Source organism: Tachyglossus aculeatus, chromosome 1 (genome assembly GCF_015852505.1).
Source record: "Tachyglossus aculeatus isolate mTacAcu1 chromosome 1, mTacAcu1.pri, whole genome shotgun sequence".
Lineage (NCBI taxonomy): Eukaryota > Metazoa > Chordata > Mammalia > Monotremata > Tachyglossidae > Tachyglossus > Tachyglossus aculeatus.
In genome coordinates, this window is record NC_052066.1 from 86,051,702 (window position 1) to 86,075,621 (window position 23,920).

The window sequence follows — 23,920 nt, forward strand, 5'->3', positions numbered from 1 at the left end:
ATCTTCATCCCCATTTCACAGATGAGGTAACTGACTCCTAGCCTGCGGCAGAGAACAACAGAATAGGGTTATTCAGTCAACTCCCAACTATACCGTGACTGGATATCCAAGTGGCAAATTTCCCGGCCTCATTCTTGTCTTCTTCATCTTGCTCTGCACACACTGCTAAGTGCTCTGTACACAGTAGATGCTCAATAAATATCACTGATTAATTGATCTTGTACTTAATGAATTGTTCGTCCATCCCCACTGAGGAAGGATGAACCCGGAAATAGAGAAGGACAATTTAATTAATTCAACTACTTTTTAGAAGCTCTTGAAAATGTTTAGATGGGGAAATAGGAGGAAATTAATGGCCAAAACAATGTCTGGAAGCTGGGGAAATAGGAGGAAAGTAATGGCCAAAATGATGTCTGGAGGCTTATCTGTTAATTTATTCATCCACATTTTCCCATATCCCCATTATCACAGAGTAATGAAGAGTCAGATTGTCTAATCACTAGGTGCAGTTATCATTTAAGGGCATACAAAAAATTGTACTCTTAGAAATCCCATTTAATAATAATAATAATAATGTTGGTATTTGTTAAGCGCTTACTATGTGCCAAGCACTGTTCTAAGCACTGGAGTGGATACAAGCTATTCAGGTTGTCCTGCGTAGGGCTCACAGTCTCCATCCCCATTTTACAGATGAGGTAACTGAGGCACAGAGAAGTTAAGTGACTCGCCCCAAGTCACACAGCTGACAAGCGGTGGAGCTGGGATTAGAACCTGTGACCTCTGACTCCCAAGCTCGGGCTCTTTCTACCAGGCCACGCTGCTTTTAAGTTTCTACTCTTCATCAAATAATACAATGACACCTATCTGATGCTTCTTGTGCGTTTGCTGAACTAAGTGCCTAAATGGGCGCTCAGAAGTGAATTAAACAAGAATAGTGCCTTTCCTCTCAGAAATTAAAATGTAAAACATTTCAGTCATACTTATTATAAAACACAGACTAAAAACAATTTTCTTGTTTTTGTTTCCTATATCGGAAAGGATTCCCTCTCTATTTTTAAGAGCCATTTGATTGTCAGTATTGTACTGACGTGCTTGTCAGACGCAGCATGGCTCAGTGGAAAGAGCCCGGGCTTGGGAGTCAGAGGTCATGGGTTCTAATCCTGCTCTGCCACTTGTCTGCTGTGTGACTTTGGGCAAGCCACTTCACTTCTCTGTGCCTCAGTTACCTCATGGGTATTAAGATTGTGAGCCCCATGTGGAACAACCTGATCACCTTGTATCCCCCCCATGCTTAGAACAGTGCTTTGCACATAGTAAGTGCTTAACAAATACCATCATCGTCATACCCACAATAAGTATGTTAACTAATGCCCTTTTGGATAGTTTTATTTGTTCCGATTATAAAATATTTGTATTGGCCTTGTAAGACAGCAGGTGCTCTCTGCTTTTTCTTGACTGGATCCGTTTATATTTTTAGCCAGAATTTCAATCTGAATATCTGGCAGCTAGTTCTCAAATCAGCATAGATTCAACTTGGATTTTTATCAGTCAGGTGACCTCCTACACTAAAGGTGCATTAGAGCGTGAGCCTCCAATGGGATGGAGACCATTTGTAATTCTAATTTTCTCTCCCAATACTTAGTACAGAGTCGTGAAAATAGTAAGCACTTAAATACTTCTACTACGATGGGTATTACCTTCATCTCCTGTGGGGCCAGGACAATGGACGTGGAGTCCAGCCATTGTTGATGGATGCCCTGTGGTTTAAGGTTTGGGGGATAATGCTTGGGATGGGGCTCCATAGTTGACCTCTGGACTTCCCTTTTCCTCTCCGTCTCCTTCCCCTCTCCAGGCTAAATCCAGGCTAAGCCCTTGGGGAAGACCTTGACCCTAGTTGCTAGAAATGGATGTAAAGTTGACATGGTTACAGCTAGCACACTGACTGTATCAGCAATAACGACTTCAGAAACATTTCAACATTTGGACAGCTTAATATGAATGATTCATCAGATTCCTGCTTACCTAAGAAAGAGCACGGACAAACAGAGGATGGGAATGGAAGCTAAATATCCTTAAACTTCATTCTTAACATTTTCTCTGACTAATATTCTAAGCCTCTTTCTCAAGGAGTAGATAGAATATTCTCACTAAAGTACTAAGAGTAATGGTAATTGTGATAATTTAAACTGAGGCACAGATAATTTAAGTGACTTGCCCAAGGTTACACAACAAGCAAGTGGTAGAATCAGGTTTAGAACCCAGGATGTCTGACTTCCAAGTTTGTGCTCTTTCCACTAGGACATGCTACTGCTATATGCCAAGCATTGTGCTAAGTGCTAGGGCAGATAAATATTACTTACAGTATTTGTAAAGTGCTTACTATGTGCCAGGTACTGTACTATATAAGATGATCAGACATACTCCCTATCCCGTATGGGTTTCATATTTGTAGTCTTTGGTGAAGTGCTGGGATTGAGCATGCAGAGTAATTTTATTTCTTTGCTTTGGTTGTTGGCCCATTTCCTGCATCTGGTTGGGTTCAAACTTGATATATATATATATATATATATATATATATATACATATATATATATATATATATATATATATTGTGTGTGTGTGTGTGTACATGCATACCAATTGATCAGTCATATTTATTGAGTGCTTACTGTGTGCAGAGCATTATACTAAGCTCTTGGCAGAGTACAATATAACAGAGTTGGTAGATACATTCTGTACCCACAGTAAGCCTACAGTCTTGTGGGGGAGATAGATACTACTATAAATGATATAAATATATTAAGAGAAGCAGTGTGGCACTGCTTTCCACTACAATGGCAGTAGTGGAAAGAGCATGAACTTGGGTGTCAGTGGACATGGGTTCTAATCCTGCCTCCACCACTTGTTTGCTATGTGACTTGGGGCAAGCCTCTTAACGTCTCTGCGCCTCCTCAGTTATCTCATCTGTAAAATGGTGATTAAGACTGAGCCCCACGAGGGACAGCCTGATTACCTTGTATCTACCCCCAGTGCTTAGAACAGTGCTTGGCACGTAGTAAGTGCTTAACAAATAGCATTATTATTATTATTATAATTATTAAATAAATTCATTATGATGCTGTGGGCCTGAGGGCGGGGTGAATAAAGTGTACAAATCCAAGTGCATGGGTGATGCAGAAGGGAGAGGGTGTTAGGGGAATCAGAGCTTGGTCAGGGAAGGCCTCTGGGAGGAGATGTGATTTTAATAAGGCTTTGAAGGTGGGGAGGGTGGTGGTCTCTCAGATGTCAATCAATCAGTCGTATTTATTGAGCCTTACTCTGTACAGAGCACTGTACTAAGAACTTGGGAGACAATGAGCTTATAGTTTAGAGGAATAAGCTTGCAGTCACCTGTCTTCATGTTTTGTTTTGTTGTCTGTCTCCCCCTCCTAGACTGTGAGCCCATTGTTGGGTAGGGACTGTCTCTATATGTTGCCGACTTGTACTTCCCAAGCGATTAGTGCAGTGCTCTGCACACAGTAAGCGTTCAATAAATACGATTGAATGAATGTATGAAAGAGGAGATTCAGAGAAGCAGCGTCGCTCGGTGGAAAGAGCACGGGCTTTGGAGTCTGAGGTCATGGGTTCAAATCCCAGCTCTGCCAATTGTCAGCTGTGTGACTTTGGGCAAGTCACTTAACTTCTCTGGACCTCAGTTCCCTCATCTGTAAAATGGGGATTAAGACTGTGAGCCCCCCGGGGGACAACCTGATCACCTTGTAACCTCCCCAGCGCTTAGAACAGTGCTTTGCACATACTAAGTGCTTAATAAATGCCATCATCATTATTATTATTATTATTCCAAGCCAGTGGAAGGATGTGGGCAAGGGGTAGGCAGTGAGATAGAAGAGACTGGATTACAGTGAATGGGGTGGTGTTAGAAGAGTGAAGTGGACGTGCTGGTTTGTAATAGAAAATCAGTGAGGTAAGATAGAACGGTTGGGCAAGGTGATTGATGTTTTAAAGTCAATGGCAAGGAGTTTCTGCTTGATGCAGAGGTGAATGGGCAATCACTAGAGGTTTTTTTTTTTTAGAAAAGTGACCTGGGCAGCAGAGTGAAGTATTAGCTGGAGTAGGGAGAGGCAGGCGACAGGGAGGTCAGCAAGGAGATTGATGCAGTAGTCCAGGCAGTCCACAAGTGCTTAGATCACCATGGTAGCAGGTTGGATGGAGAAGAAAATGTGGATTTTAGTAATGTGGAGCTAGAACCAACAAGATGCAGTGACAGATTGGATTGGTGGGTTAAATGAGAGACATGAGTCGAGGTTGCTGACAAGTTTCTGGGCCTTGTGAGATAGGGAGGAGGTGGGCTGTCTAGAGTGATGGGAAATAATAATAATAATGATAATGGCATTTATTAAGTGCTTACTATGTGCAAAGCACTGTTCTAAGTGCTGAGGAGGTTACAAGGCAATCAGGTTGTCCCACAGGGGGCTCACAGTCTTCATCCCCATTGTACAGATGAGGGAACTGAGGCACACAGAAGTTAAGTGACTTGCCCAAAGTCCCACAGCTGACAATTGGCAGAGCCGGGATTCGAACCCATGACCTCTGACTCCAAAGCCCGTGCTCTTTCCACTGAGCCACGCTGCTTTTGGGAAGATGAGGAGTTCTGTTTTGGACATTTATATTGGCGCCAGGCCAGAATTATCTGTTAAGGATCAATAAAAACCTCTTTTAGCCAAGATACTTCAGGTGGTAAGGTCAAATATTAGTGGCTAGAGGTGCTATCAGTGACTGGGCTGTTTAGGTGACCTTAACATTCGAGGATGCACGCATGCCTCTGTTATCACCTCCGACCCACAGCTAACACTCGGTGCCCACACTGACCAGATGGACAGAGGGCATTTACGATTTTCCATACTCCCATCTGGGTGGTCACAGGGCAGTCCCATAGAAGGGTGAGGCGTAAGTGCTGTGCTTATCCCTCTCCCTCTCACTGGATCGAAAATAATAAACACAGTATTTAAGTGGCAGGTATGAGCCAGTGTCCTGCTTTATTTTTTCATTTTTCTTGCTACAATGTTCACTTATGTGTACATGATAAATGTGTTCTCTACTGTACAGTAAATTGTACTATACAATGATTGCTCATTATCCTCCCCATCTCTCAAGCTGTTAACCTTGGCATTATCCTTGACTCCTCCCTCTCTTTCAACCCCCATACTTGGTCTGCCAAATCCTGTTGTTTTTTGCTCCACAGCAATTTCAGGATCATTGTCTCCAACCAAATGGCCACCATGCCAGTAAAAGCGTTTATCACATGCAACTCACGCGTGAGCATTGTCATTGACCTCCTGTCTCCTATCTCTCTCCCCTTCAATCCACAATTCTCGCTGCTGCCCAGATCATTTTTCTCAAACGCCCTTCATCTCGATTCTCCCCACTTCTGAGAAAATACCAATGGTGGCACATGACTTAGTGGATAGGGCATGGGCGTAGGAGTCAGAGGGTCATTGGTTCCAATCCTGGCTCTGCCATCTGTCTGCTGCATGACCTTGGGAAAGTCACTTTACTTCTCTGTGCCTCAGTTACTTCATCTGCAAAATGGGGATTGAGACTGCGAGCTCCACATAGGTCAGGGACTAAGTCCAGCTCGATTTGCTTATATCTACTCTAGCACGTAGTACAGCACTCGGCACATAGTAGCCACTTAAGAAATACCACAATCAGTATTCTCCTCCATGTAAATCACAAACTCCTGGTCATGGATTAGAGCACTCAATCTGTTCTCTCCTTCCTACTCATCCACTTTCTCCTCACACAACATCCAGACTCACGTTCTTCACTGTGAGCCCACTGTTGGGTAGGGACTGTCTCTATATGTTGCCAACTTGTACTTCCCAAGCGCTTAGTACAGTGCTCTGCACACAGTAAGTGCTCAATAAATATGATTGATTGATTGATTGATTACTCTGGTGCTAACCTATTCATTCTCATCTTTCCCACTACCGACCCCTTACTCACATCCTCCCCACTATCTGGTTCTCCCTCTCTTTCAGATGTGAAAGACCACTGCCCTCTCCACTTCAAAGCCTTCCAAAATCACATCTCCTCCAGGAGATCTTCCCTGATTAATCTCTACTTGTATATGTATTTGTACAGATCTAGTACTCTATTTTACTTGTACATATTTACTATTCTATTTATTTTGTTAATGATGTGCATTTAGCTTTAATTCTATTTGTTCTGATGACTTTGACACCTGTCTGCATGTTTTGTTGTCTGTCTCCCCGTTCTAGACTGTGAGCCCGTTGTTGGTCTCACGGCAATAGTGAGACCGTCTCTGTATGTTGCCAACTTGTAGTTCACAAGTGCTTAGTACAGTGCTCTGCACACAGTAAGCGCTCAGTAAATATGATTGAATGAATGAATATCCTCCATACCCCACATCATTATGTATGTAATAACCGCCCACTAGCCTTTATTGCACAAATTGTATATACTTGACTGCAACTTTCATTCATTCAGTCGCATTTATTGAGCTCTTACTGTGTGCAGAGCACTGTACTAAGCACTTGGAAAGTACAATTGCTTTAGTACTTATCTATCTCACTCCTTTTTGAAGGCAGGGATCATGTCTGCTAATTTTCCTGTATTGTCATAAAAGCTCAGAACAATACTGTGTCCACAGTAGGTACCCAGAAGAAGTGCAGCCTAGTGGATAGAGCACAATCCTGGGAGTCAGAAGGACCTGGGTTCCAATCCCAGCTCCACCACTTGTTTGCTGTATGACTTTGGGCAAGTCACTTCTCTGTTCTTCAGTTACCTCATCCATCCAAAATTGGGATTGAGCTTGTGAGTCCCGTGTGGAACTTGGACTGTGTCCTTCCTTATTAGCTTGTATCTACCCCAGCACCTAGTTCAGTGTTTGGTACGTAATAAGCACCTAAAAAATTCCATTAAAAAATACTACTGATGAATTGATTTATTCAGTTTCTAGAGATGGTTTCGTGTATAAGTAGATGTTGAGCCTGCCATTACTGACCTGTCTGGAGAAAGAGGAGTTTCTTATTGGATACATATGAAGTATAAGAGGGGAAGTATGGGATTAGTTTTGTTTGTTGGCTGGTTGGTTTTTTCCTCTTACTGCTATTGAAAAGGAAATTCTAGGTGGAAGGAAACCTGTCTTATATGATTTGTTTTCTTTATAGGGACTTTATAACCCAAATCAACAATTAAATCACTATTTATGATTTTCATACAGGGCTTTCTGTTGGATTTTATTGTCCCACACAAAGTGTCTTTTTCTATCAGGGAAAAAAAAATTAGGTAGCATCAGCTATAATGTTTTCTAAAGGATGTTCCTCAGACCCTTCATCTTTTTCACAAATTTTTTACTGTTGTTTATTGCCGATGGACAAGTATGAGTTGTTAATCACTTCTGAAAATATTGGCATTGACAGCCAAATTGGGCCTTACAGCAGAGCTCTGAGGAGGAGCTGGCTTGCTTATGAATGCTAAATTGCCGTTTTCAGGGTTGTGCCGCATCATAGCTAGGCTCTATTTCCTAAGATCCCTGGAGATGTTTTGGTGTATTATTAGTCATATTCTCTGATCTGGAAGAAAATAAACAGCAGTTGCTGCCTTGTCTCCAGCTCTTTCCAGTTTCCTCAAGCAATCCAGCGACAGTATGCACATTGAGGGCCTACTGTAAGCAGAGAACTGTACTTCGTAGACAGGGTCCCTGTCCTCAAGGGGTTTATAATCTCGAGGTGGAGATTGACACTTAATAATAATAATAATAATAATAATAATAATTAATAGCATTTGTTAAGCGCTTACTGTATGCCAAACATTTTCTAAGTGCTGGAGGAGATACTACTAGGTAATCTGGTTGTCCCACATCGGGCTCATAGTCTTAATCCTCATTTTACAGTTGAGGTAACTGAAGCACAGAGAAGTGAAGTGAACTTGCCCAAAGTCATGCAGCTGACAAGTGACGGAGCTGGGATTAGAACCCAAGACCTCTGACTCCCAAGCCTGGGCTCTTTCTACTGAGCCATGCTGCTTCTCAACAAATATACACAAGAGCTGTGGGGAGGGGGTAGAGCAGAGGGAGGTAGTAGGGACAGATGAGTCACAGAAATGTGAAATGACTAGTCCAAAGTCACCAGCAGACAAATGATGGAGCTGGGATTTGAACCCATGACCTTGGGACTCCAAGGTCGGTGCTCTACCCACTTCGCCAAGCTGCTTCCTGAAGTAAATCACATATTAGGAAGATGTTTGGCAATGCAGAAATATGTCTATGTAAGTTTAAGAGAGACTGCAAATAGATAAATGCTTAGATGTATGTATTTTTATTATAATAATAATGATGGTATTTGTTAAGCACTTACCATATGCAAAGCACTGTTCTAAGTGCTGGGGAGATACAAGGTGATCAGGTTGTCCCACGTGGGGCTCACAGTCTTAATTCCCATTTTACAGATGAGGGGATGAGGGAATGAGGCACTGAGAAGTTAAGTGACTTGCCCAAAGTCACACAGCTGACAGTTGGCAGAGCCTGGATTTGAATCCATGACCGCTGACTCCAAAGCCTGTGCTCTTTCCACTGAGCCACTCTACTTCTCTTTATAGGTGAAGCATAGTGGCTCAGTGAAAAGAGCACAAGCCTAGGAGTCAGAGGGTCAGGGTTCTAAGCCAAACTAAAACACTTGCCTGCTGTATGACCTAGGGAGAGTGCCTTAATTTCTCTGGACCCCAGTTTCCTTATCTATAAATCTTACACTCCCTTTTATTTAGACCACTCTTCAAGAACCTCCAGTGATTGCCCATCCACCTCCCCATCCAACAGAAAATCCTTCCCGCTGACTTTAAAGAAACGTCTTTACCAACTCTATTATATTGTGCTCTCTCAAAACACTTGGTACAGTGCCCTGCACACATTAAGCACTCAAATATGACAGATTGATTTAAACCACTCAATCCACTTGTCCCCTTGTTATTGCAAAATGTGCCCTTGTTCCCAGAGTTTAGTTTAATTTTTCAATTAAGCAACCAACCTTTACAAATATTTTGTTCTCCGGTTATTTCCAACTTTGTCTCACATCTAAAACTTGACCAGAACTTTTCACTGTTGTTCTTTTAACCCCATCTACTCTACTGACCTTTCTGTGGATATTCTTTCTATTTCCTGCCCTTGCAAATGACTTCTATCCCCTTTTCCAGAGCCAGAGTTGAGTCCCACCCTTTAGTGTTTTATTTTATTTTATTTTTGTAAATACCTCCAAATACAGACAACTCCCTAAAGTCACACCTATCTCAGACTTTAGCATAAGTACTGAGTGCAGGTGGTAACATTTTCCTGTCTAAGGTATTTTAAATGACTTATGTGGTAGACCTGCTTAACCTCTGAAGATAGAAGGAAAAAGAGAGATAAAATGATTCATCAGTATTTCTTCACTGCGACATGACCTTGAGGGTATGGTAATATGAATTTCCAGACTGTGAAGGCCTTTTTTTTCCCCCTTATCAAATGTTCTTCAGATCTGTTCCTAGTCATACGACCTCCTTGATAGCCTGATGGATGATCCTGAATTGTGCGTTAAATAATAGTCTGAACAAGAAACTCTCCAAGGTCACCTTGCAGGTGGAGTCTAATTTCATGCACCACAAGCCTTTTAGCTCAACAGAGATGGATATTTAGGTGTGGAGGGTAGAGGAATCTAGAAAAGCCGATTTCAGCCACCGAGACAGAGCCGTTTGTTGGAGCCACATACAATCTGCAAGTGGGAGCATGCCTCCCTAGGAGAGGCATATTTGTTTTTCCAAATGAAGTTTTCCACATCATTGCAGGTTTGGAAACAGTTGAGTGAAGGAAAGACCAACCTCCTTCCCAACTCCTGAGCACCAAAATGATGAAGAGGAATAATACGGTCAGGACTAGGAAAAGAAAAAGTTCAATTCTTACAATCCAGGTAGGCCAAAAGTAATCATTGCTCTGGGAAAAGGCAAACATTCCCTTCTTTCCCTTCCCCTGTCCCTTCCAGCTTCCTGCCCGTGGCCCAAGGTGATCTGTTGGATGTTACGGAGCATGGCACATACGTGCTCGGTCTCAGCATCCACTGGTGCATCAGGAATACCACTGGTAGGGGTGATAATAATAATGGAATGTGTTAAGTGCTTACTGTGTGTCCAGCACTGTTGTAAGTGCTGGGGTAGATACAAGCTATCACACCCTTAATTCACATTTTGCAGGTGAGGTAACTGAATCGTGGAGAAGTTAAGGGGCCTGCCCATGGCCACACAGCAGAGGAGTGGCAGTCGGGATTAGAAACACCGTGGCTTAGTGAGAAGCAGCATGGCTTTGTGGAAAGAGCTTGGGAGTCAGAGGTCATGGGTTCTAATCCTGCTCCACCACTTGTCAGCTGTGTGACTTTGGGCAAGTCACTCAACTTCTATGTACCCTCAGTTACCTCATCTGTAAAATGGGGATTAAGACTGTGAGCCCCATGTGGGGCGACCTGATAAGCTTGTACCTACCCTAGTGCTTGGCACATAGTAAGCGCTTAATGAATACTATTATTATTATTATTATTATTAGAACCTAGGTTCTTTTGAATCCAAGGCCCATTCTCTATCCACCGCAAGTGACACTGGGAAGCAGCCTGGCCTAGTGGATACAGCAGGGGACTGGGAGTAAGAAGATCCTGGGTTTCTAAATCCAGCTCCGCCACGTGACCTTGGGTAACTCACTTAACTTCTCCTGGCCTCAGTTCCCTCATCTGTAAAATGGGGATTATAAGATTGTGACTGACAGGGACTATGTCCAACCTGATGATCTTTAATCTACCCCAGCACCTAGAATGGTGTCTGGCACATAGTAAGCACTTAACAAATACCGCAACTATTACTATTTGTATTATTGTTATTACTGGGCAAAGCACCGTGACTACGTGACTGTCATAAATTCCTTCCTGCTGGTCCTCAATTCAGAGGCTTGTCCGGCATTTTTGGTAGGAGGTTCCATCACCGTCTTGTGGCATAGCAGGGACAAGTAGGAGAGACCATTTAATACTGTTGCTTTCAAACTATCAGTTAGTGGTATTTATTGAGAGCCTATTATGCTTATAGCACTGTATTAAGTGTTGGGAGAGGACAATACAGCATAATTAATGGACATGTTCCATACCCATAATGAGCTTACATTCTGGAGGGGGAAACAAACATTCATATAATTAATTTATAATAAACGATTTAAAGATACGTACATAAGCGCCTTGTGGTGAGGGAGTGAGGTGAAAGTCATATTTAATAAGCACATATAGTGTGCAGAGCACTGTACTAATTGTTGGGAGAATGCAATTTAACAGAGTCGGTGGACATGTTCCCTGCCCACAATGAGTTTACTGTCTATAAGAAGAGACAGGCATTATTATAAAACCATACATTATGGGTGTGGATATAAGTGATGTGAGGCTGAGGGATGGGTGAACAGAGGGAGTCAATCCAAATGCAAGGGTGACACGGAAAGGGGTGGGAGAAGAAGAAATGAGGGCTTAGACAGGGAAGACCTCTAGAGAGGGAGAAGACATGACTATAAATAAATAATTTATAGACATGTACTTGTAATGATAATAATCATGGCATTTGCTAAGTGCTTACCATGTGTCGGGCAGGGGTAGATACAATACTACTAGGGCAGACAGAGTCTCTGCCTCATATGGGACTCACAGTGACATTTGATGCCCCCTTTTAGACTGTGAGCCCACTGTTGGGTAGGGACTGTCTCTATATGTTGCCAACTTGTACTTCCCAAGCGCTTAGTACAGTGCTGTGCACACAGTAAGCGCTCAATAAATACGATTGATGATGATGATGATGCTGGAGAGATTCAGTTCAACGTGGCAAATAGCAGTTCTTGATAAGGCCCATTGTAGATTTTGGATAGCCTTTATCCTGGCTGTGACATCATATGTTCATTCCATCTTCCCATCTGTGTCCTCCCAGTCCCCCACGCCACCCTAACATGCAAAACTTTGATTCCTTTCCCGTCTTACCCCACAGTCCTACCTAATTCTTACTTCCCCAGTGCTTAGTTCCATACTCTGCACATAGTAAACACTCAATAAATACCTGTGATTGATTTTTTTCATGATATTTGTTAAGCATTTCCTATGTGCCAGGCACTGTGCTAAGTGCTGAGATACATGATAATCAGGTTGGACACAGTCCGTGCACCACATGGAGTTCACAGCCTTAATCCCCATTTTATAATGAGGTAACTGAAGCATAGAGAAGTGAAGTGACTTGCCCAAGATCACACAGCAGACAAGTGGCGCAGCCAGGATTAGAACCCAGGCCCTTCTGATTCCCAGGCCCATGCTCTCTCTACTAGGCCATGTCGTGATCTATTGATTGAACACATCTGACACAAGGCCCCTAACTAGTCCTGTGCTGTATTTTATTTTTTTAAGCTATGCCTTGCCATTTCCTGTCTTTTCCCTGGTTTGCAGTTCCTGCTGCCCAGGCTGCCAAAACTATAGAAACTGGATGCAGGGAGGGTTCCTTCATATGCCCCCTGCCATCAGGGTCCCATATATATATATATATATGTTTGTACATATTTATTACTCTATTTATTTATTTTACCTGTACATATCTATTCTATTTATTTTATTTTGTTGTATGTTTGGTTTTGTTCTCTGTCTCCCCCTTTTAGACTGTGAGCCCACTGTTGGGGTAGGGACTGTCTCTATATGTTGCCAACTTGTACTTCCCAAGTGCTTAGGACAGTGCTCTGCACATAGTAAGCGCTCAATAAATACGATTGATTGATTGATTCTATCCCCTTGCCCTAAAAATAAGTATGGTACTTGTTGAGCTCTTGCTATGTGCCCAGCACTGTTTTAAGCACTGGGGTAGATACAAGTTATGACTCCCAGGGCTGTGCTCTATCCAGTAAGCCATTCTGCTTCCCCAGAAGCCAGGGCCTGCAACTCAGGAAGCAGAAGTGTAAGGTGGAAATCTCTGGAGCAGGGGAAGACTATGGCGGGTTCAGGAATGTTGGGAGGAAGAGTGGAGATGCTACAGAGAAGTTTTCAAGAGTCACAGAGAAGGTATGAGAGTCGGGATGGAAGATTAATCATAGCTGTTCCTCCTGCTGGCTGTGTGACCTTGGAAAAGTCACTTCATTGCCCCGTGCCTCAGTTTCCTCATCTGTGAAATGGGGATTCACTAACTTTTCTACCTCTTAGACTATAAACACCAGGAACTGTGTCTAAACCTGATTATCTCATATCTACCCCAGTGACTGTGAGCCCACTGTTGGGTAGGGACTGTCTCTATATGTTGCCAACTTGTACTTCCGAAGTGCTTAATACAGTGCTCTGCACACAGTAAGCGCTCAATAAATACGATTGATGGATTGATTGATTAGTACAGTGTTTGGCATATAACAAGCACTTACCACCACAATTATCACTATTTAAGCTAATAGCAGGACTAAAATGTCACACAGGTCAGGTAAGAGGTATCCAACAGCTTGGGACACCGTGGCCTATTTGCTTTGGGAAAGAGGAACCAAATTCACCGTGCTGTTGTGGGAAAGATATAAAGACAGAAGCACTGGTGAATATAGGTTTGGGGAATTAAAATCTAGAGACTAGAAGTGACAGAAGGTGAAGGTTTGGAGAGCTCTAAGGGTAGAGGTGTTGAGAGATTCAGGATACTTTAGTGATATAAGAAGCATAGAAGAAGCAGAGAAGCAGCGTGGCTCAGTGGAAAGAGCACGGGCTTTGGAATCAGAGGTCATGGGTTCAAATCCCAGCTCTGCCAACTGTCAGCTGTGTGACTTTGGGCAGGTCACTTAACTTCTCTGTGCCTCAGTTACCTCATCTGTAAAATGGGGATTAAAACTGTGAGCCCCCCCGGGACAACCTGATCACCTTGTAACCTCTCCAGCACTTAGAACAGTGCTTTGCACATAGTAAGCACTTAACAAATACCACCATTATTGTTATATAAGATAACATTAAGGTTCTGACTTAAAAATAACTTAAGGAACTTACAGAAAATTGTATTCATGTATAAATTTTCATTCAATTTTTGTAATGAAAAAAATATTTCGTTATTATCAGAATGGGTGCAAGCCACCATATTGGGCTAGCTTAATGATCCATCCAGCACATTACGCTGCTTCTGACAGTGGCAGCGACGACTGCTATTTGGTAAATGTTGGTTCAAATGGAAAAAGATTTTGACTTTGAGGCAAGTTGCCTCCAGTTAACCCTGTGAGGCATTAGGCCTGGTCCCCTTCTGGAGTTTGGGAAAAATAAAGTCCCTTGACCTTGGGCTAGTTATGATCACGATGAGGCTTAGGCTTAGGAGGGGTAGGCGTCTCATTCAATCTACCTTCCATTGAGGTGGGAAATGCAGTAGAGTCTGTGCTGCACTCTGGTGCGAGAGGGAGAGCCCTCAGGTATTAAGGAGAAGCAGCGTGGCTCAGTAGAAAAGAGCTCGGGCTTTGGAGTCAGAGGTCGTGGATTCAAATCCCGGCTCTGTCAATTGTCAGCTGTGTGACTTTGGGCAAGTCACTTCACTTCTCAGTGACTCAGTTACCTCATCTGTAAAATGGGGATTAAGACTGCGAACCCCCTGTGGGACAACCTGATCACCTTGTAGAGAAGCAGCGTGGCTCAGTGGAAAGAACTCGGGTTTTGGAGTCAGAGGTTATGGATTCATACCCCGGCTCCGCCAATTGTCAGCTGTGTGACTTTGGGCAAGTCACTTAACTTCTCTGGGCCTCAGTTACCTCATCTGTAAAATGGGGATTAAGACTGTGAGCCCCCTGGGGTACAACCTGATCACCTTGTTACCTCCCCAGTGCTTAGAACAGTGCTTTGCATGTAGTAAGTGCTTAATAAAATGCCATTATTAAGAATTAATAATAATAATAATGGCATGCTGCTTCTCTGTAACCTCCCCAGTGCTTAGAACAGTTGGTTTTGTTCTCTGTCTCCCCCTTTTAGACTGTGAGCTCACTGTTGGGTAGGGACTGTCTCTATATGTTGCCAATTTGTACTTCCCAAGCACTTAGTACAGTGCTCTGCACACAGTAAGCGCTCAATAAATATGATTGATGATGATGATGATGATAGTAAGCGCTTAATAAATGCCATCATTATCATTATTATTATTATTAAGGAGGTCTTTCCTCCAGCCTTTCCTATAGTGAGAAGCAAAGTAGAGGATTCTCATTTACATTGGTCAAGTAGCAAAATCAAATTACTTGGCACCAGCATGGCAACTGCTGTGTTCAAATCCTGGGCAAGATAAACCCAGCACACTTAGAACAGTGGTTGATACAGACTAAGTGTTTAACAAATTCCATTATTATTATTATTAATGATACATCAGTTGACCCACTTCAAAAAGACCACACCAGTAATTTTGCTTGACTAGTTCACCCAAAGTGGTGAATAGGAGTTTAAAACCTTCTGACCCAGAATCTTCATCTTTTGCACTTAAAATTGTGGATCTGTTAATAAAAACTTTTCAGGTATTGGTAAGTCCTGCAGTACAGGTTGAAACCTGAATTTTGTCTAATGAAAAATCTGAGGCATGAAACCATGATGGAAGGGACTTGAAGAGAAAGCAGGACAATTCAACACAAGATAAATGAGATGGAAAAAAATGGGAATCAGTATACAGTATATTTTAAAATAGTTCCTCTAAAGCAAACATCTCTTCTACAGGTATGATTGATGTTTATAGCCTCCTGGAGTTTGAATCGTGCGTTAGTCCATGGCTTCACAGCCACTAGTTATCACAGTTGGATGAGCCCCTGTTGAATGAAATGCTGGTCTCTTCCCAAAGCAAGATGAGGAATTGTTAACCTTTCCAACACCTAATTGAGTACTTTGTCCTGCTGCCCAAACTGGCCACAGAAGACATAAGATAAAGGTCAGACTCAATGAATAGGGAAATGATTTCTTTCTCCGGAAAGTCCGTTCCCTGTTACTGTAAGATACGTTGAACGCCACTTGAGTTTGTGTCAGATTAAAGAAATTGAAATATCAACTATCTTGCCCTAAGAGGAGAAAAATGGCAAATCATTTCAGCACCTGGGCTTCACCTGAGCACTTGGGTTCTTGTACCTCCCGAAACCCTTATGTAGATAGCTTTCTACTCTCTTGTTCCTTCCTAGGTATAATTTATTTTAACATCTGTCTTCCCTGCAAGTTTGTAAACTCCTTCAAGGCAGGATTCCCATCTACTGACTCTGTTGTACTCTCCCGAGGGCTTAGTACAGTGCTCTGCACACAACAGGTGCTCAATAAATACAATTGATTGATTTAGTACAGTGCTTTGCACACAGTAAATGCTCAATAAACCTGATTGAATGAATTGATTCATTAAAGGAGATTTTGATTGGCTACATTGATAAACGTGTTTTCGAAGACAGAGCAAAATCTCTAAATTATGAATAAGGGAGTAGCAATAGTTCTATAGGTCACTGTCCGTACAGTATTTTATGGAAAGTTTAATTACCTAGTTCACAACTTGCCACTCTTCTTCTTTCCCTCCTCCTGTTCCTCCTCCTCCACCTTCTTCCTCCATCTCCTCCTTAGGTCCAACAACTCACACCTTTGCCAATGTCAACTCCATGGGTACTTTCATTTGATGGTAGCAAAAATTGTAACTTATATCGTGGGAGTAGAAGCAGCATGGCCTAGAGAATAGAATATGGGCCTGGAGTCAGAAGGATCTGGATTTTAAACCTTGCTCTGTCACCTGTCTGCTGTGTGACCTTGGCCAAGTCACTTTACTTCTCTGAGCCTCAGTTACCTCATTTGTAAAATAGGGATTAAGACTGCAAGCCCTAGGTGGGAATGGGACTGTCTTGTCATGCCGAGTCGTTTCGAACCCGTAGTGACACCATGGGCACATCTCTCCCAGAATGTCCCGCTCTCCATCTGCAATTGTTTTGGTAGTGTATCCATAGAGTTTTCTTGGTAAAAATATGGAATTGGTTTACCATTGCCTCCTTCCGCGCAAGTAAACTCAAGTCTCCACCCTTGACTCTCTCCCATTTTGCTGTTGCCCAGCATGCGTAAGGTTTGACTTGTAGCAGATTGCCTTCCACTCGCTAGCCAATGCCCAAGCTAGAGATGGAATGGGTAGGCCCCTGCTCAACTCTCCCTCCCCTAGCCGAGACTGGTAGAGTACTGGAAACTTTCCAGGTGCGACCCTGAGAGGGGACAGAGACTGCGTCCAACGTGATTAGATTGTATCTACCCTGGTACTTGGAACAGTGCCTGAATAGAGTAAGCATTTAACAAATGTTATTATTGTTAGTGCTTGCATTGTCATTCTACTTCATTCATATTTAGAGATCTTGCTCTGCCTTTGGAAACACGTGAAAAATCCCATTTTAATCAATATTGGGAGAAGTCAACCAAAATCAACTTCATTAGATCAATCAGTCAGTTGTATCTCTTGAGCACCCGTTGTGTGCAGAGAACTGTACTGAGCCCTTGAGAGCTCCTCCCTCCTCTCCCTCTCCATCCCTCCCGACTTACCTCCTTCCTCTCCCCACAGCACCTGTATATATGTATATATGTTTGTACGTATTTATTACTCTATTTATTTTACTTATATGTATTTATTCTTTTCATTTTATTCTGTTAATATGTTTTGTTTTGTTTTCTGTCTCCCCCTTCTAGACTGTGAGCCCACTGTTGGGTAGGGACCGTCTCTATATGTTGCCAACTTTTACTTCCCAAGTGCTTAGTACAGTGCTCTGCACACAGTAAGCGCTCAATAAATACGATTGAATGAACAAATGAATTGAGAGAGTACAACAGAGTTAGTGGACGGTAATTCTGCCTTGAAGGAATTTACAAACTTGCACGGGAGACAGGTGTTTAAATAAATTATATCTAGAAAGATATCCAGTTTTCTGTAGAGTACAGCAGCTATGTAGGAAAAAAGAAAGTTATCTAGACCCACGGGGACCTATTTCACCAAATCACAAAGAGTGTAGTGTTCTCCAGGAGGGAGGGGTCAGATATTTCATTTCCATCTAGCATGGCGTCGTGGAAAGATCCCAGGCCTGGGAACTGGGACACTTGAATTCTGATCTTGGTCTGCTACGTTCCTGCTGTGTAACCTTGGGAAAGTCACTTAACTTTTCTGGGCCTGAATTTCCTCGTCTATGAAATGGAGATCAAATACAGTTCTCCCTTCCCCTTAGACTGTGCACCACATAAGAGACAAAGACTGTCTGACAAGCTTATCTTGTCTCTACACCAGCACTTAGTACAGTATTTGATGCCTAGTGTTGAACAAATACTAATTATCATCATCATTATTCTTATTAACCTCATCATTATCATTAAGCCCCAGCAACCTCATTTAGGTCCCAGTGTTCGGTAAGCACTCCATTACTGCTTGATTCAGGGAAGGCAGTGGCTAAATGTCAAAATAAGAATAATAATGATGGCATTTATTAAGCACTTACTATGTAAAAAAGCACTGTTCTAAGCTCTGGATCTGCTTTCACTTGCCACCTTGGATTATGGCATATATTTGTAAGGGAGAGGAAAGAGCCCACCTACTGGTTTGTATACCTACTTTGAACTGGGACTATCTTCTCTCCTTTTTCTGCTCTTGAGAACCCTGAATTGCCCACTCGGATCACTCCAGGTCCTCCCACTCCTTGTCTTGTTATGTTTTATGCCGTCATGTCATCTCTGACCCGTAGCGACTCCATGGACACATCTCTCCCAGATCGCCCTACCTCCATCTCCGGTCACTCTGGTAGTTTATCCAAAGAGTTTTCTTGGTAAAAATAGGGAACTGATTTATCATTGCCTTTTTCCATGCAGTAAACCTGAGTCTCCACCCTGGACTCTCCCGTTCTGCTGTTGCCCAGCATAGCTGAGTTTTGACTTGTAGCAGACTGCTTTCCACTCTCCAGCCACTGCCCAAGCTAAGAATGGAATGGGTATACCTCTGCTTGACTCTCCCTCCCATAGCCAAGACTGGTAGAGTACTGGAAACTCTCCATATGTGATCCTGCGAGGGCCCCCTCCTTGTAGATACACCCATATAATGACATGTAGTAATTTTTTAATGGTAATAGAGGTAGAGAGTATAGAGAACCCTCCTGAAAATTTCCAGTGAAATTTAGAATAAATGTCAATTGGAGCTGCCCGCAGGAGACTGGCCCACATATGGAACCCCCTGAAAATATGGATCTTCTATACTACCATAAGTGTTGAAGTAGTGTCTACAAAATGAAGGCAGCCAAGGATGTTCATTTGTTCAATCGTATTTATTGAGCACTTACTGTGTGCAGAGCACTGTACTAAGCACTTAGGATGTTGGTTGGTTACCAGAAAATCCCGGGCAGGTGAGCAGAGTGAGCTGTCCATTAGGAATGCTAAGAGAGGGTGGTAGCAGGGAGGTAAGTAGGAGCTCTGGGGAGGCAGCCCACGTTCTCTTTGTTCCTCTCAAAGCTACCCTCCTATTACACCTCGCTATAACCTCTCCTGCCTTTCTCCCCTGGTGTGTGCTATTCCTCTGTCCTGATCTCTCCTCCCTCCACAATTCTCCCCACATTCAAGGACCTCCTAAATAATAATTCATAATAATGATGGTATTCCTCAAGTGCTTACTTTGTTGCCAGGCACTGTACTAAGCACTGGTGTGGATACAAGCAAATCAGGTTGGACAGGGTTCCCAGTCTTATTCCCCATTTTACAGATGAAGTAACTGAGAAGTGAAGTGACTTGCTTAAGGTCCCACAGCAGACAAATGGCAGCGCAGGAATTAGAACCCATGGCCTTCTGACCCCAGGCACATGCCCTATCCATTATGCCAAGCTGCTTCCTTAAAATACCACCTCTTCAAATAAGCCTATCCTGGTTAGTTCTCGGGATCCCAAATCATTGAAACCCAAGAGCCATCTCTAGCACTTAACCATCCAACCATTTTTGTATGAATGATAGTCAATTCTCCATTCAGTTATTTGTAGATACTTTTTTAATTTATCTGTTAAATGCTTACTATGAGCCTGGCACTGTACTGAGCTCCAGGGTGGATACAAGATAATCAATCAATCATATTGAACTCTTACTATGTGCAGAGTCCTATACTCAGCACTTGGGAGAGTTCAATACAACAGAATTAGTGACACATTCCCTGCCTATAACAAGTTTACAGTCTAGAGGGGAGGGACAGACATCAAACTGAATATAGCCCCTGTCCCAAATGAGGCTCACATCCTTAATCCCCATTTCACCATTGAGGGGACTGAGACCCAGATAATTTAAGTGACTTGCTCATGGTCACACAACAGTCAAGGGGCAGTTAAGACCCTGCTGAGAGCTCACCTCCTCCAGGAGGCCTTCCCAGACTGAGCCCCTTCCTTCCTCTCCCCCTCGCCCCCCTCTCCATCCCCCCATCTTACCTCCTTCCCTTCCCCACAGCACCTGTATATATGTATATATGTTTGTACATATTTATTACTCTATTTATTTTATTTGTACATATCTATTCTATTTATTTTATTTTGTTAGTATGTTTGGTTTTGTTCTCTGCCTCCCCCTTTTAGACTGTGAGCCCACTGTTGAGTAGGGACTGTCTCTATATGTTGCCAATTTGTACTTCCCAAGTGCTTAGTACAGTGCTCTGCACATAGTAAGCACTCAATAAATACGATTGATTGATGAAGGGGCAGAGTAGGGATTAGAACCCAAGTTCTGCCTTCTGGGTCCATGCTCTATCCACTAGGCCATGCTGCTTCACTTTTATGTGAGTCTCTCCCATTAGAGTTTAAGCTCCTCGTAGGTGGGGCAATTAAAGAGAAGCAGCGGGGCTCAGTGAAAAGAGCATGGGCTTGGGAGTCCGAGGTCATGGGTTCAAATCCCAGCTCTGCCACTTGTCAGCTGTGTGACCTCGGGCAAGCCACTTAACTTCTCTGTGCCTCAGTTACTTCATCTGTAAAATGGGGATTAAGACTGTGAGCCCCCTGTGGGACAACCTGATCACCTTGTAACCTCCCCAGCGCTTAGAACGGTGCTTTGCGCATAGTAAGCACTTAATAAATGCCATTAAAAAAAATTGGAGCCCTGGGTGCGTGTGCAAATACAAATACATATTTGAGTGTAAGTATCATTGTATGTGAAAATAAACCAAGCTTCTCCTACTAAATTCCTACTAGATGGTCTCAAGAAGAAAGAAAAAACAGTGTACGTATGAAGTACTTTTAGAGCATAAAAAATGGAATGATATTTCCCAACAGATCTGTAATGCGGAGGACAAGATGCCCAAAAGCTTTAAAATGTGAAGTGCTGAGAGATGTCTTAAGGTGTCTATTTCTTACTGCTAGAATTTCTACTCCATCCTGAAGAAGGACAGATGCAAGTCAGGAGCCTGGTGGGTCTGGGGTGACATGATAGCACTAGAGGGATTGAGATGTTTTTAATGATAATAATGGTGATAATAATGATGGCATTTGCTAAGTGCTTACTATGCACAAAGCACTGTTCTAAACACTGGGGGGGTACATTAATTCATTCAATCATATTTATTGAGTGTTTACTGTGTGCAGGGCTCACAGTCTTAATCTCCATTTTACAGATGAGGTAACTGAGGCTCAGAGAAATTAAGTGACTTGCCCAAGGTCACACAGCAGACATGTGTGGGAGCCGGGATTAGAACCCATGACCTCTGACTCCCAAGCCTGTGCTCTTTCCACGGAGCCATGCTACTTCTCAAAGGGGGAGGGATGTCTGCCTTCACCCTCTAGACTGTGAGTTCGTTGTGGGCAGGGAATTTGTCTGTTTATTCTAGTATTGTACTCTCCCAAGTGCTAAGTAGAGTGATCTGGACACAGTAAGCAGTAGGTAAATACGATTGATTGACATATCACTGTCAAGTGAGATCAGTACTGGTTCATAAGTCTCAATCCCAACCCTTATTTTAGCAGTAAGATTTAGCTTCCTGCCTCATCAACCTTAAACAAGAGTTTTTAACCTGTGTCACTACGAGCCTAATTTGAGTTTCAGCTCCTTTAACTCCCTCCTTTTCTGGGGGATGTGCTAGTGTCAAATGAAGTAGTCACAGGGTGAGCAGGAACCAGGGGGAGGAGGAGAGGAGGCAGGGAAGTCCATGAAAGGAACATGTTTCTCCATAAACAGAAAGTTCAACCCTGATAAAGAGTTGTTCCTACCGATAAATACCACTATAGGCACTTCTAATAATACAATTCGGTGTGAGCTGTTCATTTCAATGCAGTAATTTAAAAGCAAATGTGATGATTGGGTGCATTAAGTTGCCAGGAATAGCAACAGAATACAGTGAGATTACACTTAATTGAGCAGGGAATTCTTTGGTTTTAATTTCATCAGTGAAAATAGGGCAGAGTGGCCTAGTGGAAAGAGTGTAGACCTGGGAATAGGAGACTGGTGTTCATTCATTCATTCAATCAATCTCATTCATTGAGCACTTACTGTGTGCAGAGCACTGTACTAAGTGATTGGAAAGTACAATTCAAAAACAAAGAGAGACAATCCCTGCCCATAGGTGTTCTAATTCCAACTCTGCCTTTCACTTCTGTCACCCTGGACAGGCCACTAAGCTTCTATGCCTCAATTTCCTCATCTGTAAAAATGGGGATGAAGTACCAGCACTCTCTCACTTTGTGTGGTCTGGATGGGACAGGAACTGTGTTCATTCAGCTTAAATTTTATATACCCCAGCGTTTAGTACAGTTTTCAGCTCATAATAAATACTTTAACCAATACCAGAATTATTATTGAGTGACAGAGATGATTGGAATAGAAGGGAATCACATGCTTAAAGAAAGGTAGATTTACTGAGTTCGGAAAGATGAATATATTTAGTTGCATTTGATGGATCCCCAGTGACCTAAGATATAGTGGAAACACACAAGGATTTCATCCTTAGATTGTCACCTCTTGACTTTAAAGTTTGGATACGTTTACTTGAACACAAGGAATTCTACTTCCTTAGTCTGAATACTGTACCATTCACTATTGTGATGGGTCCCAGAACCGAGATCTTAATAAGAGTGTGATCCAAAATTATATTAATAATAATAATAATAATGGTATTTCTTAAGTGCTTATTATGTGTCAAGAACTGTTCCAAGTTCTGGTGAGGACACAAGGTAATCAGGTTGTTCCACCTGGGGCTTCCAGTCTTAATCCCCATTTTACAGATGAGGTAGTTGAGGCACAGAGAACGTGCCCAAAGTCACACAGCTGACAAGTGGGGGAGTCGGGATTAGAACCCATGACCTCTGACTCCCAAGCCCAGGCTCTTTCCATTGAGCCATGCTCCTTCATTCAGAGGCTAATGAAGTGAGAAGAATCCAATATAATGCTTCCAAAATAACAGACTCTCTAATTTATAATAATAATAATAATAATAATGATGGCATTTGTTAAGTGCTTACTATGTGCAAAGCACTGTTCTAAGCATTGGGGAGGATACAGGGTGATCAGGTTGTCCCACGTGGGGCTCCCAGTCTTAATCCCCATTTTACAGATTTGAGGCACAGAGAACTTAAGTAACTTGCCCAAAGTCACCCAGCTGACAAGCGCTTAGTACAGTGCTCTGCACACAGTAAGCGCTCAATAAATACGATTGAATAAATGAGTGAAAAGTGGGGGAGTCAGAATTAGAACCCATGACCTCTGACTCTCAAGCCTGGGCTCTTTCCATTAAGCCATGCTCCTTCATTCATAGGCTAATGAAGTGAGAAGGATCCAATATAATGCTTCCAAAATAGCAGACTTTATATCCATTTATCCATAAATGATATGGATATCATTTATATCCATTAGTACTTCATAGAGATTCACGATCATGATGAAGCAGCATGGCTTAGTAGAGAAGCAGC

The 23,920-nt window shown here is 42.6% G+C and overlaps 1 protein-coding gene and 2 non-coding genes across 3 annotated transcripts in view; 1 reads left to right on the forward strand and 2 right to left on the reverse strand.

Moving 5' to 3' along the window:
- The window catches only part of CLSTN2 (calsyntenin 2), a 1,113,326-nt gene that overhangs the window by 300,877 nt on the left and 788,529 nt on the right, over positions 1–23,920 (forward strand). The gene's annotated exons all lie outside the window — the stretch shown is intronic.
- On the reverse strand, positions 17,109–17,246 carry LOC119938683. Its single transcript, XR_005454489.1, has one exon. It is a non-coding gene; the product is annotated as a small nucleolar RNA SNORA7 (small nucleolar RNA).
- Positions 18,938–19,075, reverse strand: LOC119937631. Its single transcript, XR_005454169.1, has one exon. It is a non-coding gene; the product is annotated as a small nucleolar RNA SNORA7 (small nucleolar RNA).